The sequence below is a fragment of the Patagioenas fasciata genome, chromosome 4 (genome assembly GCF_037038585.1).
Source record: "Patagioenas fasciata isolate bPatFas1 chromosome 4, bPatFas1.hap1, whole genome shotgun sequence".
Lineage (NCBI taxonomy): Eukaryota > Metazoa > Chordata > Aves > Columbiformes > Columbidae > Patagioenas > Patagioenas fasciata.
Genome location: NC_092523.1, coordinates 38,666,698 through 38,684,430, shown reverse-complemented (window position 1 = coordinate 38,684,430; position 17,733 = coordinate 38,666,698).

The following is a 17,733-nucleotide window of genomic DNA, read 5'->3' as shown; positions in this document are numbered from 1 at the left end:
CCCCTTAAAGTCACTTGGGCTGTGCAAGGAGATGCAAGACACCTCTAGATTGAACTTTGAGAAAGTAGTTCACTATTCAGTCTGCACCAGTATAAATCAGTTCCACTCCTTAGAAATGCAGCTGTACATTCTCAAAATAAGAATGTTTTGATTCATTTACAACACTATAGATTTTTTCCACCTGTCTCATTTGTGCAGGTATGGGGTCTTCCTTCTCTCCCTGCTATTCCTTCTTTTGATGAAACTAATTTTACTGAGATGAAGCAACAAAATGTTGATATATGTTTATACAGGCATAATATATGGATTTGTTCTTCCTCTATTCGTTAGGGAAAAAAACCAAACCAAAACAATAAGATATACACATTTACTGGTTCTATTTCTTACATTCTCTTTCAATGCTGGCTGTTGAAGGGAGAGATAAGAAATCATTCACGTTTTACTTTCTTGCAAATATAAGGGATTCCTCAGAATAGATAAGATTATTGCATGCAGTTTACATATCTTTCATCTTTTCTAACAGCATAGCAGGGTTAAGCCTGGAATTGCTATTTTTAAACTGTTCAGGGCTGGATTTTCACTTGGAGATCAGTTGCATTTACAGACATTTTATCAAGTACCAGACTGCTTGGTCCTACAAATGAACTTGGAACTGGAATATGGGTTGGTAGTATGATGTCACTGAAAATACAGTATTCCCAACACAGAACTATTTGCACGTTATGTTAAAGCTGTGAAAAAGATTGATTTTCTACTCTTTCACCCTAGATCATGCCTTTAAAACATGTTCTGGAATTTATTTATTTATTTATTTATTTTTTCGTGAAACCCTTTGAATTATGTAGGCACATTAGTGGATACTAAATTAATTATGATGAAGTAAAAGAGAGACATTGACATCATTTATGATAATTTAATGAGGGTATTTTCTCAGTGCAGCATGGTGAACAAGAAGGTGAAAAGGTACATCTTCTGTAAATTCACCTTGTGGCTTCTGGTATGCTGCATTCTATTCAGGCGACTCTTAAGTTGGGTCAAAAAAAAATAAAGGCGACAGCAGAAAAAGACAAAAAAAAAAAAAAAAAAAAAGAGAGAGACCCATTTACTTTAAAAGTCATAAAACTAATAATATAGCTAGTATCACTAGACAGAGATAAGTTAATTTTGGAAAGGAAAAAGGACATGAAAATATGATCTCATATTGACCAAAGTGATAAAACATATTGACGAAGGTTGAAAGCGTTTCCTGATCTAGCACAGTGATGTGTCTCCACAGGCACGTTCTTGGCTCAATCTTTCTTGGCCAAATGTATTCCGCATTGATTCTGTAGAATTTTTGCAGAGCATGTGTAAGAATTTCTTAGTTGGAGGTTCTGTTGCACTCAAAACAGTTCTTGGTGAGAAGGGTAAGGAAAAGATGAGGGTCAGATGTTATAAGCAGTCATCTGAACATGCAGTTCAATGAGAGTAAACTTTAAATTCTGGTATGTCTTGAATATACTTTTCAAACACTAGTGTATTCTGAATGAAACAATTGTGTTAGCTTTATCTGTAGTTTCTACTCAAGCAAAACTATCCTTAAAGAAAATAGCTTCCCAATCAAAAAAGTACAGAAGCTTCTCATCTGCTTCATCATATATGAAAAGATGCAGGACTGCATGAAATTTCAGGAGTAGAAATTAGTTTTCCTGTCTTCTCTTTGCATGATGTCCCTTGTATTGATATATCTCAGCTAAGAAACTGACTTCCAAAATACAGCCTCTACAGTGCAGTTTCATTTTGACATAAAATGAATGTGGCTGTAATACAATGGGATCTACATGAAATGTGTATTTTCCAGTTCTTTGGGAAAGATTTTATGAATAAAGTTTAGATGTGAAGCCATGAACATATATAAAAGTGCAACATAACACAAAACAGAGTTCTGTTTTTCTCACTTGTCTGGGAAAACTTAGCCAAACTGAAGTTGTCCTTTCCTCAGTGACTCATATAACCATTTAAAATTTCTAATAGTAAATGGAAATTCTGAATTGTTAGTATAAGGTAAAGAAAAATTTTATTGTTCTCGATTACTTCTTGACATAAAGTAAGAAATTAAATTTGATGTGCCTTTCAAAATACCTGCAAAGTATTCAGTCTCATAGCAACCTGAACCAAAATTCACTTAACTGGAATATTTTTCTATTAATGTTATGTATTTTTGCCCCCCCCCCCCCCCCGCTTTTTTTTTTTTTTTTAACCAACATGTGGTTTTCAAGTCTGAACCTAATTAAAGAAAATAAGGGGTAATTAAGAAACAGTCCCTTGAATTTACCTGTACAAGTTCTCAGCTCACACAGGAGTGTAATTCCAGTTTTCTACACCTCAATCAAAGATGAAAATGAAGTATTAAGTGGTCATTTAGGCTATACAGAGGGAAAGGAACACCCCATTGGCTTTCGCACTGAAAGTATTTTTCAAAATAGCAGAACCCTTCGCTTATTCTACAAATTTTGCCTGAATTCATTCTTTCCTTTTCAGACAAGGTCTCATGATGGGATTTTTCTGTCCTCAGCTTAAGGTCAGTACAGCAGCAGTAAACAAGAGTTTAGTGCAACGAGTTTATATCAGCTTTTCTGTTTCTTTCCTTTAGCAAAATAAAAATATGAGAGAATTCAAAAGGCAGCATAAATTAGAAAACCAGGCCCTGCCTATTATCATTAACTATGTAACGGGATTGTGTGTAAAAACTGAAAAAGCTTACCCTTTTTATCGTTGATAAACACTCTTAATTATCTTGGTATATTTAATATTGATCACATAATTACTGAACCAATGTATTCCTAAGCTAACTATCAATTGTAATTTATCATAGAAAAAGTTTAAGTGAAACTTTGTATAAATAACTGATGGTTAGTCATTCAGAGGAGATTTAATAGCATGCCTTAAACTGTAAATAACAAGATTCAAGCCTAAAGATAAATACTGATACAAGTCTTTATATTAGAAGCATAGGCAAAATAATCTTGGAACAAGATGGATTACTTCACAAGCATAAATGACATCTATTATACTGAATGTGTTAGCTTGCATGTAACTTCAAAGAATTCATTGTTCAAAACTGATTAGAATGGTTCTTAAGTGTTTGCAGAGTTCTTAAAATTGGCCTTTGTCAATGACAATCTAAGAAGTTAATATTTATTTCATTGTTACCTTTCTAAAGATGAACAGAGATATTATGTTACTATTCCTCTCTAGCTATTAATAGGTATCTTTTAACTGCAGAAAAAAAGGAATTACAATTTTGCATAAACAATTTTTTATTATTAGAAATTTGTGCACATTTTCTGCAGAACAACTGGGATAAATGCAAATTGATGGGCTATGGGCTACTAAGGATCTATTAGACACAGCCATTTTCCTTATTTTTCTTATATGATTTGGTTTTACATGTACAGCCCTGACATCAGAGAGGCTAGCTCTCTTGAAATTAGTGGCAGAGTACTTGAAATATTTAAGATATTTTTTCACATTTGTAATTAAATGATAAACAAATTTCTTTAGGATTTTGTTAAATTCTGATGAAAGCTCTTGATGGATATATCTGCTATGCTGACTTAGTCAAATACAACTTAGTCCTATACTCTGAGCATGGCCCTTTGGACCACTTCATTGGACCCATCACCTAAAACTGATCAACAATGCTTATATGAATAAGCTTCTGAGCATAAATTACAGAGAAAAATATGCATTGTCATCAAGCCTCCTGTCATGGTAGTGTGTTGGATAAGCATACATGTGATCAATTACTTCTTTTCTTCTTTACGTATTATAGTTGAAAAATTTGTCCATTGTTTATTATGCTTAAGATTTTAATATTTCTCGACAGTCTAAGCAATATAATTTATTCAGCTATGTTTATTTTCCTTGAAGTCTAAAAACCAAAATATGAGTTCCAAATATTGGTTTAGAGTGTTTCAAGTTCATGTACCCATATGTTCATATTAGTGTTGTCTCTGATTCAGGAAGTGGAAAGACTGGTTGATGTCTGTCTCTGCTACTTACGGTAGCTGCTAATGTTTTTCCACCATTACTTTCAGATGTGCTGTCATTATTCAAGACCTTGGAAAATCTTGACTAATAATGACAAAAAGCTCCCCTGTAGTGATAAAAAAGAGAACACTTCGACAAAAATTTAGTTTCTTGACAGGAAACAATGTTTCTTACTACCGAATATACAAACATTATTAAAACTGGACAAAAAGACGGTGTTTGATTCTAGTCTGGGTCATGGTTGCTAAGAGCAGTTAGAAAGGACAATATTAATCAGTGTATTAATATATAGTTATAATTGTCATCTAATACTTTTATTCTTGGTGTAGGCATTTACTTATTCATTTTTACAGTAACCATTGCAACACTGAAGTTTACAGTAACAAATATATTCCATAAAGAATGCTGTCATAGAAGAGTAATTTTCAGACTTGCATAAAGAAACAGTGCCTATAGACTTGTGAATGAACTACTGTTTTTCATTTTGAAAGATTACTTGAATTATGTTTCAGACAGTCTGAAGATTTTGACTGATACATCAAGTTAGACCTCTAAGAGCTGGTAAGATAGATCAGACTCATTCTGAAAGGAGTTGTGGTAGAGAGTGAGTTCTACTTCATATGTCAATAACATGAGAAATCTTTCTAATTTGTGATGTGAAAAGGAATTTCAAAAGCTGACATAATCAGTCACAGAGATTTCAAGTGTGACACTTGCTTGATAATTCCACTACATCTCCTGGTATCTGAATAGAGATCACTGTTGATGCTGGGCTCTACATTTTGAGGCATTTGAGAGTTGTTATAAACACCTAAGTTTTGGATAAATTAATTTTTTGCATCAAATATTTGTGGCACTTGGGAAAGGAGCATATTAGTTCACACTAGAGGAATCTTGGTTTTTGTATGCGACTAAAACTGAATTAGTCAAATTCAGAGTTATCATCCGGTAGCTTTCTACATAGTCTTGCCAACTACAGGCAGTACTTCATTGGCTTTGGCAGTAAATATTTGTACTGCTACACACTGTTCTGTTGTGTTTTTTTTGTTTTGTTTTGTTTTTGTTTGTTTGTTTGTTGGTTTTTTTAACTACTACACACAGCTGGTTTTGGAAAGTAAAGATCTAGGAACACATTAAATGCGTAAAACTTAGTGACTGAGGCACTCACACTTGCATACACACAAAGTATTACAAACAAAACTTGTGATCCACTTTCTACAAATGTTCCATCTAATTAGTTCATTGACAAAAAAGTTTATGCGATTTGGTTTTGGACCTAATGCTGTTGTTCACCATAGAAAATGAACTTGGAATCTGTAAAGGCAGATAAGCCTGTTGGAAATGAAATAGTGATCACTTACCCAGCCAAAGTAAGAAATACACCATGAACAGCTGAATATGTCTGTTCATATTCTGAATAATCATATACCAGTTGGGGGGGGGGGGGGGGGGGGAGTACTCACTGCATACAAAAGATCTATTAACTTCTAAACAAATTGATATGAAGAGTATTGCCTAAGAGATGAACCCAATAAAATTGTACCCTGGTTACAGACAAGTCATTGGAAATGAAGCTTGAAAAGTCCATATTATATAATTTTTTTATTACCCAAAATTGAACAGAGAAGGATGATCTTGCGATTAGGGCAATGGACCAGAAAATAGGCAATTCTAAGTTTAATCACTGATTCTGCCTTGTCCTCCATGTATGACATAGACAAAATGACTCTTCTGGTTCTCAGCTACCTAAAATCACAATTTATAATAAGTTTTAAGTCTTTCATGAGCATAAGGTGCAACCAACTAATTTGAAATATAAACTTTGACTAAATGATAATCATAAGTTAACTTTGATTTTTAATGAAATAACTATAAATGAAACGGTATTTCCAGTTTTGTATCATGGCCACTTCTCTGGATGGGAAAACAAAAGCTTACTCTGTTTTGGTAACTGATGTGATGATTTTTTTCAAAATGTAAATATGTACTGATAATCTACGGGGAGCAAATCTTACACAGGAAGTAAAATAGCATTGCTAGGCTAATTAAAATGTTAAAAGTTAATAAAAATACAAGAAAAAATTACTGCGGTTAGTCTAGTTACAATGATGATAACATTATGTCCAAATTAATTAACACAAAACAAAACTCCTTAAAAATACAGTTATAAATTGTTATTTAAAAGCTGATTAATATGTAACCTTCTTCTCACTCTCCAGGTGATCAGGTTTTCAGCAACTGTTTCCTCAAGAGGGAATCACAGAGAGTTGTAGTGGGCTGTCGGCTTCTCAAGTTTGTTGCTAAGTGTTTTGTATTCTTGATAAAAAGATGATAGAATTGTGGTTTGTGGTATAATATTTATCAGGAGCAACAGACCTTGCATGTATTTGACTCGTCAAGTGTGGCTCATATAAAATGAATACATGCAAAATGCAATGTTCTTGTTTGGTGCTCAGTCTCAAGCAGAATTATTTCAGCAATATATTTTAACATTTGTAGCTTAGTGTGTGTGTTTTATATCATTTCATCAACTGAAATTGATGCCCGGTTGCAAATCAAAATTTTATGCCTTTTCAGTCTTTTTCATTTTAAACTTTGTCTGGACTTGGATTTAAGAGTCTCTTGTTAGTGATGTGGAGTTTCCAGTGTCCCTGTGCATGCCCACAAGGAGGTTAGCAGAGGTTGGGTCCAAACATATAGCTATTTCTACAAATAAGATGATGTAGGTATAGATTTTTCTAACGTGTTTTTTTTCCATTGTGCCCAGAAATCAATTAAAAAGCATATGTATCTATTAGCTCTTAAGCTTTACTGTTCTGTTTCTGCAGTCATTTTGCAAAGGCTGAAAAAATCTTCAGTCATGTGGAAAGCAGACTAGAATGAATGAGATGTTATACTTCACTAAATAGCTATATGCAAGTTATTTAAGACAGATGTACCAGAGCTAAACATTATTGTTTCTTCAGTTCACTAGGTGGTTTTACATTAATTCTAAAGGAAAAAAAAAAAATCTATAAAACTTCAACTTTTTGTGCAATAACTCAAAGATTCAGAGTAAAGAGGAAATTCAAATTAATTGCTACCTTGCATGCATAAAACTCATGACTACTATTAACATTGGATACTCTTTTGCAAGACTGCAAATTGAAATGTTTTTCAAATAAGGTTTCATCTTTTGAATGTTCATTTTGTATGTGACTGCAGAGACAGAGCTGAGATCTGGATTCCTAAAATGGTGGTCATGTTATAGACTGTGTTTTTAACAATAATTGCTTATTGTACAAGATAAACATAACATAAACACTCTCATTTCAAATAGAGTGGGACTTTCAAATTCATAAAGCTCATCCAGAGAGCACAAATATATTTAAAATTTACAATGCACTTTTAGTATTATTGACAATAGTTGCTGAGGGTAGCAGGCTGCCAGGAGCAATAACAGCACCATGTCAGGTGCCTCTTTTTCCATATGCTTTAACCCAGAAAGAAAAGCTCACTGCTTCTGTTGTGTGGGGAAATTCAGGATACATGAAATGTTGACACTGGTAAGGGAGCTTTCACACAAGACTCAGGAGCCAGGATGGAGTTAGCTCATCACTGGAGACGTAAAGTTTAATTTTTTTTGTCTACCCTTCTAGAAAGCATCTTGTGACATAATTTGATTTACTTCAGGCAGCTCACACGTGCTATGAAAAATCTTTTTGTCATACAGCATTCCCTACCAAACAGGTTTCAGGGTTTTGAAGTGTGCCCCTTGGTTAATTAATTTGTAGAACCCTCATTGTGTGTGAAAACTCACGTTTAGAAAATATGTGAAAAGTCCCAGTTTCTTTAATCATAGATCTTCATCTGGAACAATTCCACAAGTTCCGATAATTTAACCACTACTATATTTAAAAAAAACCCTGTTGTCAGAAAAGACTGGTTTTATTTTATGGAACACAATTTTGTCTTCTTTTGAAGGACAATGTCTGTAAATGGTAATAAAACAGGCAAGCTGTAATGCCTTCAGAAGAATTTACAGAACTACATTGTTGATTTCTCTGTGTGTATGCCTTACACACTTGGAGAATTACATATTGCAATTCTTTGTTTTTAGAAACAACCTTGGTATCAGTTAAAATCCAGTAATAAATGACTGGGTGAAATTACCATTTAAGTTAATGGAAAGCAGTGCTCAGCTTTGCATGTTCAGCTTCAGACTGATTTAAAACAAAATTTAAAAATCATGTAACCGACCAGTTTTATTCTTCTTGCTGCCTACATTTTCTTGTGTGGTATTAAAGGAAAGAACTTGATCTTGTGTATTGTAAAATTTTAGAACTACTAATGTATGCAATTAGTCAGAAGAGAGCTACCATATTCTAGCAGTTTAATCCTCCTCAGTTTTATGCTATTGTTTTTATATCCTGAGAGACACATTGTAAAATAAATGCAATTAGTATATTTGGTTTGAAAACACATCCTCTTTTGTTTTATAATGTCTGAATGACCTCAGTCAATTACTTTTTTTTTTTTCTTTATCTGTTCAAGTTTTCCCTTGGTATTGGTTTTGCCACTCACTTGATGCCTTGGTTGGCTGAACACTGCAAAACAAACTTTTCAAATGGAAATGAGAAACGTGCATGAGCTCAGTTTCTGAAGTGACTCCACAGGAGTTAAAAGAAAAACTATTCCTTAATTTACTAGATCATGTTTCCAGGGCTAAATTCACAAAATGGGCAAGCTCAGACCCCATGGCCAGATGCTCACTGTGGGCACCACACCTGCTTCCAGGGGCAGGTGCTGTCAGTGTAAGCTGCAGCAGTGAGCACTGACCTCTTTCTCTTCACTGTCTTTCCCTCTCTTGATGTCATCTCCCTTGCCCTGGCAAGTTGTCTAAGTTTCTTGTCCAGCTTCTTAAGAAGAATCAATAAATGGTAGTCATTTTCTTAACAGTACACTGAAAAGAAAAATTACAATCAGGAAATCAAAGAGCAGAAATGGAACTAATTGAGTGAAAAATCATGTCTCATTTGGGCAAAAGTTTTGCTGGTGAAAGAATTGCTGAAGCATCTACTTTAGGCTGATCTCCATCTTCACTTTGAGTTTTCATCTCTAAATTATGTCTAAAGCATATAACTCATCCCTTTCTTACAGAATATACTAGGAAAGTCCACACTTGGATTATGAGAAGCATGGAAAAAACAATTAAAATCTCAGGCTTGATTAAGGCGTATGACATCTGAAAAATGTTGTACCTTAATTCCAGGCTGTAAAACACTGTAGGTTCGTACTTTTACCTTTCCTGATGCAGTTGTGGAATATATTTGGCTAGAAGGAGTAAGGACTACTAATTCTGAAGTGCTAAGCAATTTGCTAAGGTAGATTGTACTTGAAGAGCTTTTCAGAACTCTCTCCCATCATAATTCCATCTTTTCTCTTTTAACATAGTAATTTAATCTGACAGAACTAACTTAAATGTACCTTGTTATTTTATTTATCTGGATTATGTCTCAGGATTACAAACCAAAGTGATTCTTGGAAAATTCATGAAGTGAGTGGAAATTCAACCATCATTTTCTTCTCTGTGTATTTTGTAGTACATACCCCATTCCCTACTGATTTTGGGTTGCTTACCTGGGCTATGAAATCATACTTTGTGTAATTTAAAACAAAACACCACAAAACCAGACAAAACCACACAAGAACAAACCACCAGTAATTGCTTTCTAATATTTTCTATAATTTTGTATAATAGCATTTTGAAATATATATCTCATTGAAACTAATAACATTAATAGATGGTCAGTAAAAAGAAGAGTATGGGGTGGCAAGCACTGAACTGAATATTACAAGTACAGATGAAAGTCACTGTGATCATTTTGGGTACTATATTAGACCACTTCTATATGTTATCTGGTTTTCACTTAGAGTGGAAAACACCTGTACAGATGCATTCTGTTGGCATTATTATACTCTTCTATACTTTTTCAGTATTTTACTTGTTTTAAGGACAGAAGTGCAAAATTCAGTTCTGCAAAACAAGAGCATGAATGAAAATACCACTCAACATAAAATTTTGATAGCATGTGAATCCTTCAGGAATGACATGTGAGATCTTAGGTCTGAATTTTTAAGTGCCTCCTGGAGTTCAGCTGCAGAATCGTGTTGTTATGATGAAGAATAATCTCCAGACAGCCCTTGGTTTAATTTTGATATCCTGTTTTAAAGAATCCACCCCTCTATGTATTCTAGACTAGTATTTTATCATATACTTTCTCTATTTATGATGAGGGGCTTTTACCCTCTCTGATCTAAATTTGAACACAATGTTTATAGCTCAGCTTTTTATTAGGACAGAATTAATAGAACAGAATATTTCAGTTAGAATGGACCTACAATGATCATCTAGTTCCAACTGTCTGACCACTTTAGGGCTGACCAGAAATTAAAGTATAAAGTTATTTAGAGCGTTGCCCAGATGCCTCTTAAACAATGGCAGGCTTGAGGTATCAACCACCTGTCTAGGAAGCCTGTTCCAAGGTTTCGTCGTCCTCTCAATAAAGAAATGTTTCATAATGTCCAGCCTAAACCTCCTCTGGAGCAGCTTTGAATGATTCCAATGTGTCCTGATACTAGGGAGAAGAGCTCAGCACCTCCCTCTCTGTTCCCTCCTCAGGAAAGTGAAGAAAGTAATGAAGTTAGCCCTTAGCCTCCTTTTCTCCAACCTAGAGAAATCCAAAGTCCTCAGCTGCTCCTCATATGACATGCCTTTCAACCCTTTGACTAGCAAAAACCCCATGAATATTCAACTTTGAGGTAAGTTTCACATAGTGATGGTGGATGGTGCAAAGCTCCCTTTGTCCACAGCTGCGGAGAGCTTCCATGGTGGGGTACAGAGACAGTGGGTGCAAAGCTTCCTTTGTCCATGGCTACAGGGAGTTTCCAGCTGCCTGTAGGACCATGACAGGGTATCGAGATTTTGCATAGTGCAGAGCTTCCTTTGTCTACAGCTACAGGGAGCTTCCAGCTACCTGTGTAACCATAACAGGGGGTACAGACAGATGCTATTAGTGTTTTCTTATTTTTAGGTCAATGTCCTTGTAGAAAGTTGCAACAATCTCCAACTGAGTGATAGAAGAAGGGGATGATAAATGTGTGATGTGATATGATATGATCTGGTCATGTCCCCGTCTGGGCACGTGGGCATCAAAGACAGGAACACCAAAGAACAGAGCAGCCCACTCCCGCTGCCATGGACCAGCCCCTACCTCCCTGCCTGAGGCTCTCCCAGCCTCATGTCAAGGCTGCCTAACCCGTGTCTCCCTGATGGACAGGAGACACCTGTCCTGATCCATATCACCAAGCAAACTGCAATGCGGGCCACTACCAGTATTTTCCCTGCTGTGACCTGGACACTAGGGCTCCTGGCAGGAACACCTGTGTGGCCCAGCCCTTCGCTACTTGGGCAAAAATGGTGCATGGCTTTGCCATAGCTGTAGAGAGTTGAGTTCCCAGTTCCCAGTAAGGCTATAACAGGGTATGGATTGGGGCACCCTTATCTGTCTTATAGAGTGCTAACAAATCTCTGTCTGAGTGTCGGAGGAGAAAAAGGACATGAATGCATCTTTGGTCACATCCCTATCCAGGCATCCAGCTGTAATAGACAGGAAAAGCAACAAAGAAGGAGTAGCTGCTTTCCACTGCCCTGGGCAGCCCTTGCCTATCCCTCCCCTGCCCTCTCAGCCTTTGTTGACCTGACCACTTGTCTGGTACAGCCCTTTTTATACCCCTCCTCGGCCACCCGCATCACCAACTACTCACCTGTGACACAACCATGATACCACCAGGACTGGATCTAGGAGCTGGTGGCTGCCTGCTCTGACATAGACATGGTATCACCAGCGCTGGTGCCTGGAGTTAGTGCTGCATCACTGTGACACATTAAAAAGCAGGACCTCAGCAAAGGTTAGAAAAGAATTAAAACCAGTGAGTGCTACCCACTGTCCAATTTTAAGGACTTGTGTGGTACTTGCTGCTGAGATTTATTTGGTTTAAAGACAGTTCTGAAAGAAAAATGCTTGTTACATTGACTGAAGGTGATATTTCACACCTTTGGAATTAAAGACATGTCCAGTCTCACACCCTGCGTCTGTGAGTGGCTGGCAGTGCTGAGCATGGTTCAACATGAACTGCACGACTTGCATCTTTCTTTCCTGGAAACAAACCAAAGATTTTGCCAGGGACTGTATTGTGCTACGCATTTCAGTTGGACACTAGAATGAAATACATTAATTATCTTCTGTCTGTTCAGTTCACTGTAGGCTATTACATATGACCTTTTTAATTGACAGGGTCAGGCACAAACTGAGACACAGGAGATTCCCTCTGAACTTCAGAAAACACAACTGTGAGGGCGACTGAGCATTGGAACAGGTTGTCCAGGGAGGTTGTGAACTCTTCCTCCTTGGACATATTCAAAAGCTATCTCAACACAGTTATGGGCAACCGGATCTAGGTGACCCTGTCTGAGCAGGGGGATTGGACCATATGATTTCCAGAGATCCTGACCAACCTCAACCAGCCCGTGATTCTGGCACATGGAGACTTATCGCAAGTCAGCTGACACATAGTAGCTTTTTAAGCCCCGTTAACCTTCTGTCAAGTTTGACCCAAAGACAGCTGCTGCGGTAACTGACTGTACAATCAGCTTGCATGATGCTGTGACTACGGACTTGACAGCTAATGGGGTCATGACAAACGGTCAGGGAACACATGCTCCGTGTGCAAATTCTCGCTTTCATTTGGAGACCACCAAAATCGTAGATAATTTACAGTTATCAGATTATATTTTTTCAGGCAGCGGACCTGTTAGCTGTACGGTCTTCAGCTGCGAGAAACTAAGATCCTAGAAGGCTCACAAGTCCTATATATTTTGGACTTAAGCCAAGACAGTTGTCTAAGGCAGCTCATCTGCTACCTTCAGTAGCCATATTGCCCTCAAGGAAGGCAGGTGTTTCCTAGACATCAGCAAAGATGCTGCGATGAGAACCAGACTGAGCAGCGCTGAACAGTTCATTATCCATTTATGTGCCTGTATTTGAAAGAAGGTGCTGAAACCTTGTAATCCTCCAGGATTTTGCACCTACTTTGCTTTTGTTCTTTGCAGGGGTAAGTGGTAACACAGGCTGCAAAGCACTGATGACTCAAACCTGCAGTGTTTCTAGATGGAGAAGAGCAGCACCAACGTCTGAAAGACCTCATGAGAGCTCCTGCTTGCGTTTTCTGACACTAAGACTTCATACACTTCAGCTAAGCTCCAGATAAACACATTTGCTCCTCTGACTCTAGCACAAGTTCTGAACAATTTAAAGTTTTTGTTTATGTATAATGTCTTGTTTCCTTTTTTTTTTTTTTTAACCCAGAAATTGAATAGAATATTTGATGAAAGAAAGCACCTACGTTTGTATACAGGCAACAGTTGTTTCACATTGCTGATGTGAAATGTAAGTGAAAGCCAATAATTTGCGTTATGAAGTTGAATGGCTTTAATTTGTTTCAGCTTTCTATCTGAATTGCAAAAGTGTTCTTATTTGCGTTGTATGACACATCTAGATGCAAAAAGCATTCTGCTGGCCTTCAGCTAATCAAAATTAAACCATCAGAATACATAGAAAGTTTCTTTCTAGTTTAAAAATTGTAATACTTCACCATCTCATATTCTTTCTTTGATTCACAGAACAACCTCTCATGCTATTTACTAGCTATATATGCTTCAGGTTTCCTAGACCTACAATAAAAAAGTCACAATGGGCAATTCTATTTCTGAAATTTTGTACCAGATTTCATTGCTCATGTACCCGTCCTTCCTCTGTTTTTCTTTAAGCATTCTTACCTCCTGCAAGGCTGGCTTGGTGCTCTTTTCCCCACATGTTTTCTATTTTTAGTAAGTCTAGATGTTTTAGCCTTCAGGCCTTTGAAATGTAGAAACTGTGATCTTTGAACTGCCACTCTTATCTTTACAGTCCCTTTTGTCTTCTCCTGTATCAGTATACTTTCATACTATGTATGAGTTATATTTTCTGAGGTAGTTATGTTTTTAATATTTTAAATATGTTTTAATATTTAATCAAGAAAAATTTGAGAATTACATTTGAGTGAATTTTATGAATCTATTTTCTGATGCAAATTCTGAATACTGCATCCCCTGACTTTTATAACTGTTATTTATTATTTTCTAATGACATTGAAAATCTCGTTTTTCAAAATTTCAGAATTCAATGTTGTAACAATGAAGAAATTTTTTTAATTGGGCAAGTAACAGAAAGAAGATGAAGCAATACAGTACCTGATTTGGGAATGCAGAGTTATAGGCAGAGAAATTAGTTTTGTACATGTGTGGGTTTTTTTGTTGTTGTTTTAAATTGAATTTTGAAGTTCATAGTAAACTGTCCAGCATTCATGTGAGGTTAAAACTAAATATGTCTCAGGTAATTGAACAGCTTCAATATTAATGGTTTCAGGAAGGAACTGGCAACAAAGAATTACCATGCAGTTGAACAAAATTAATGAATATATGTGAGAACATCTGAAAAAGCCATATATTTCCAAGGTGTGTGTGGTATACCATGAAATGTTAATGATGTTGAACTAATATTTTATTTCCAGAAACATTTCTCTCCATCTTTCATAGCAAATAACTGAAAATGACTTTTCCAGGTCACACTTACTCCATTTCTCTGTCCTGAGGAGAGAATTGGCTATTATTGGCATCGCTTATAAGCCTTAATGAAAAGTATTACAGTAGCACTACAGTTGCTTTTCTGTCATTGCAGAGTTTCATCATGACCTGTTAAAAACCTGCTTTAATAGTTGTTATTATCACAGTATTTTCCATTCTTTACTCTGCTACATGAAACTTTCTGAATGTAATGTTTATGCTAAAACAACTGCTACAAATCCAGATACAGGAGGCTATAGTACAATTTTTTAATTTTTCAATGATGTTATTTACATTTTACATTTTTGGTGTTAGAAAGGAATTGAAACATACTGCCTGTGGCTGTGTAGCAGCAGCCATTCTACATTATGCTGTAGAAGTCTCACTTTTTCGAGCATTGTTCTTGTGATACAAACGAGAAAGATCTTACAGTACAATATATGTTTCCTAGTCATTTGAAGTGCACATATTTTTAAGACCCTTTCTACATCATCTCTCCATTAAATAATTTTTAATGGGAAAAATTGTTTTACTGTCTGGGAAATTATTATCAAACTTCTCCAGAACATGTTTTCGGGGGACAGCAGTGTATGCCTATATAAAATAAATCATCCTGTTCCAAATGATCACCCAGGATCCCTTATGATCACAGTAATTGGCACATTAGTTGGAATAACTTTCTTAATGAACTATTGATGGAAGAAGTATGGCAAGCAATTTGTTATGAATTAATAAAGGAAGAATAAAAGTACAGTAAAACAATACTGAAACACAAATTTTTGCAAATAAAATAATGGAATAAAAATATGGTAACATTTTCTGGTAATTCAGCAACTGTTAGTTGGGTTACTGCTGCCCCTGGGTAAACTGACATTTTCATATGCACTAATTAGCAAAGAGGTCAAATAAAATATCAAATAAAATAGTTCATTTGTGGCATTTTGCTTCCATGAAGGAACTAATCCCAAATAACCTCTGGAATAACTGTCAAAGTAAAACACTAGGTGTACCCGTTCTACCTGCCGGGACTGGTTATTATCCACATCTAATTAACTGCAAGTGAAATAGAGAAAAATACATTTGTAGATTTTTTTTTAATTTTTTTTTTTTTTTTTTTAATGAAGGCTGAAAAGTAGCTCTATACTGAAGTATGGGACATTGTTAGCATGTGTACATATGCACACTTGCATTTGGATGTAATCAAAGGCTGGAGCATGTAACAGCAATGCCAGGGCTGCCCTGGTGAGCTAGCAAAGAGTCTCACCCATCTCTTGCCCTCGCTAGGCAAGCCTGCAACACTGCTTGCTCAGGCAGGCAACAGCAGCGAGCTCTTCTGCTAATTAGTGCATACACAAATACCCAATTACACAGGAGCAGTAGACACTTGAATAGTGACAGCTGAAGGACCAGAAGAAATTATGAAGTGTATTTCCAAGCCAGCCACAACCTCAATTCTTGTTTTAATCACACAGAATCTCCCAGTTAGAATTTCCAACTGCTGCAACAATAATTTTGTCTCAATGAAAAATGAAAGAATAAATGACTAAATATTTAGCAATAGCATCATCCATGACCTCAGAACCAGCGTCTACAACACAAGTCCTAATAGTATTATAGGAGACCTCTATCTAAACCAGCCAAAAGACTGAATTCTAATGATATGTCTCAGTTCCCTGGTTTCTTTAGCCCACTTTGCTTCTTCATGAGGTGCTGCGTTTCCCTTGTACTGCAGGAACAGTGTAAAAGTAATGACAGGAAGATTTTGTACCTTGCTCCTCTTACAGACCTACTTTGCACTGGCCAGGAATGTGACAAGAAGGATTTTAAGTGTCTGTCTCTGAATATCCTTATCACAGGAGTGCAGTTGCAGATCACTGTGGTACTGCAAGTGCACATGTAATCAGTTCCACTCAGCTGAAATAGACAGGTGCAAGTGTGTCTGGGTGAGAATGTTTATCATCCAGCTTATCACTCAACCAGACTGTGGTATCTAACAAAGTATGGTACCACACCTGAACAACAGAATAAAACAAAACAAACACCACCACCACCAAAAACAACAAAACCACCACTACCTTCCAAATATAACAGTAATATGAATAAAAAGCATTTCAGTGTTTCTATCTTAAACTTGCTTGAGATCATACAGGTTTATACATGTAAGTGATGCCTAATTACTGCAATAGAGCTAAATCATAAGGCTCCTGTTGAGATTAGCAAAGCTGCTGCTCAGTAAACTATGGATTTCTGTGGAATTAGTGTTGAAAAATACCATTTGTACCTCCTCAAAATACTTTTTAAATGTACACATTTGAAACGTATACTTAAACAAAAATTTTAGTTTCCAGTGAAATAAAATCATATACCAATAATTGTATATTACATTTCTTTGCAAATTAACCTATATATAAAGTTGATATTTACAAATTGATAAGTGCTTTTTGTTCTGTATTTTTCACTACTTAATTACCTCCATTCATTTTGTATAGATGGATTTTCTTGTCAGTGCATAATGATGCATTTTTATATATTCATACATCATGCATTATTACAGTGCACTCTTTCAAAATATAAAGCTTTCATGAAGGTGAATTTGGTAGGATGGTTTCCCACATAGAAGTTAAAATAGAGCCAGTTTTATCTCTAATAAAGTCAGAAAGGGAGGTATTTGTCAATAAGAGCTAGTAGAAGTTTTTACGTAAAGAGTTGGAGAAAGAAAAAAAATTAGAAATACAGTTTTAAAATACTTATATTGACATTTTTCTTTTTTTATGAAGAATTAATGTAACGCAAAATCAGTAATGATGTTGAACTGTCATTAGATACTTTTGAAAGTAAACCCAACAACTTTTTTCCCTTTAAATAAAGGCAATTCTTAATTTCCTATTGAAGGCTCCACAAAAATGAAAGCAAGTTCAGTTTCTCCCTTTGTGAAGTCAAGTGCTGCTTTCTTAATAGGTGATTGCAAGTGTGGGGTATTGAGCAGAGTGAAGGTGAAT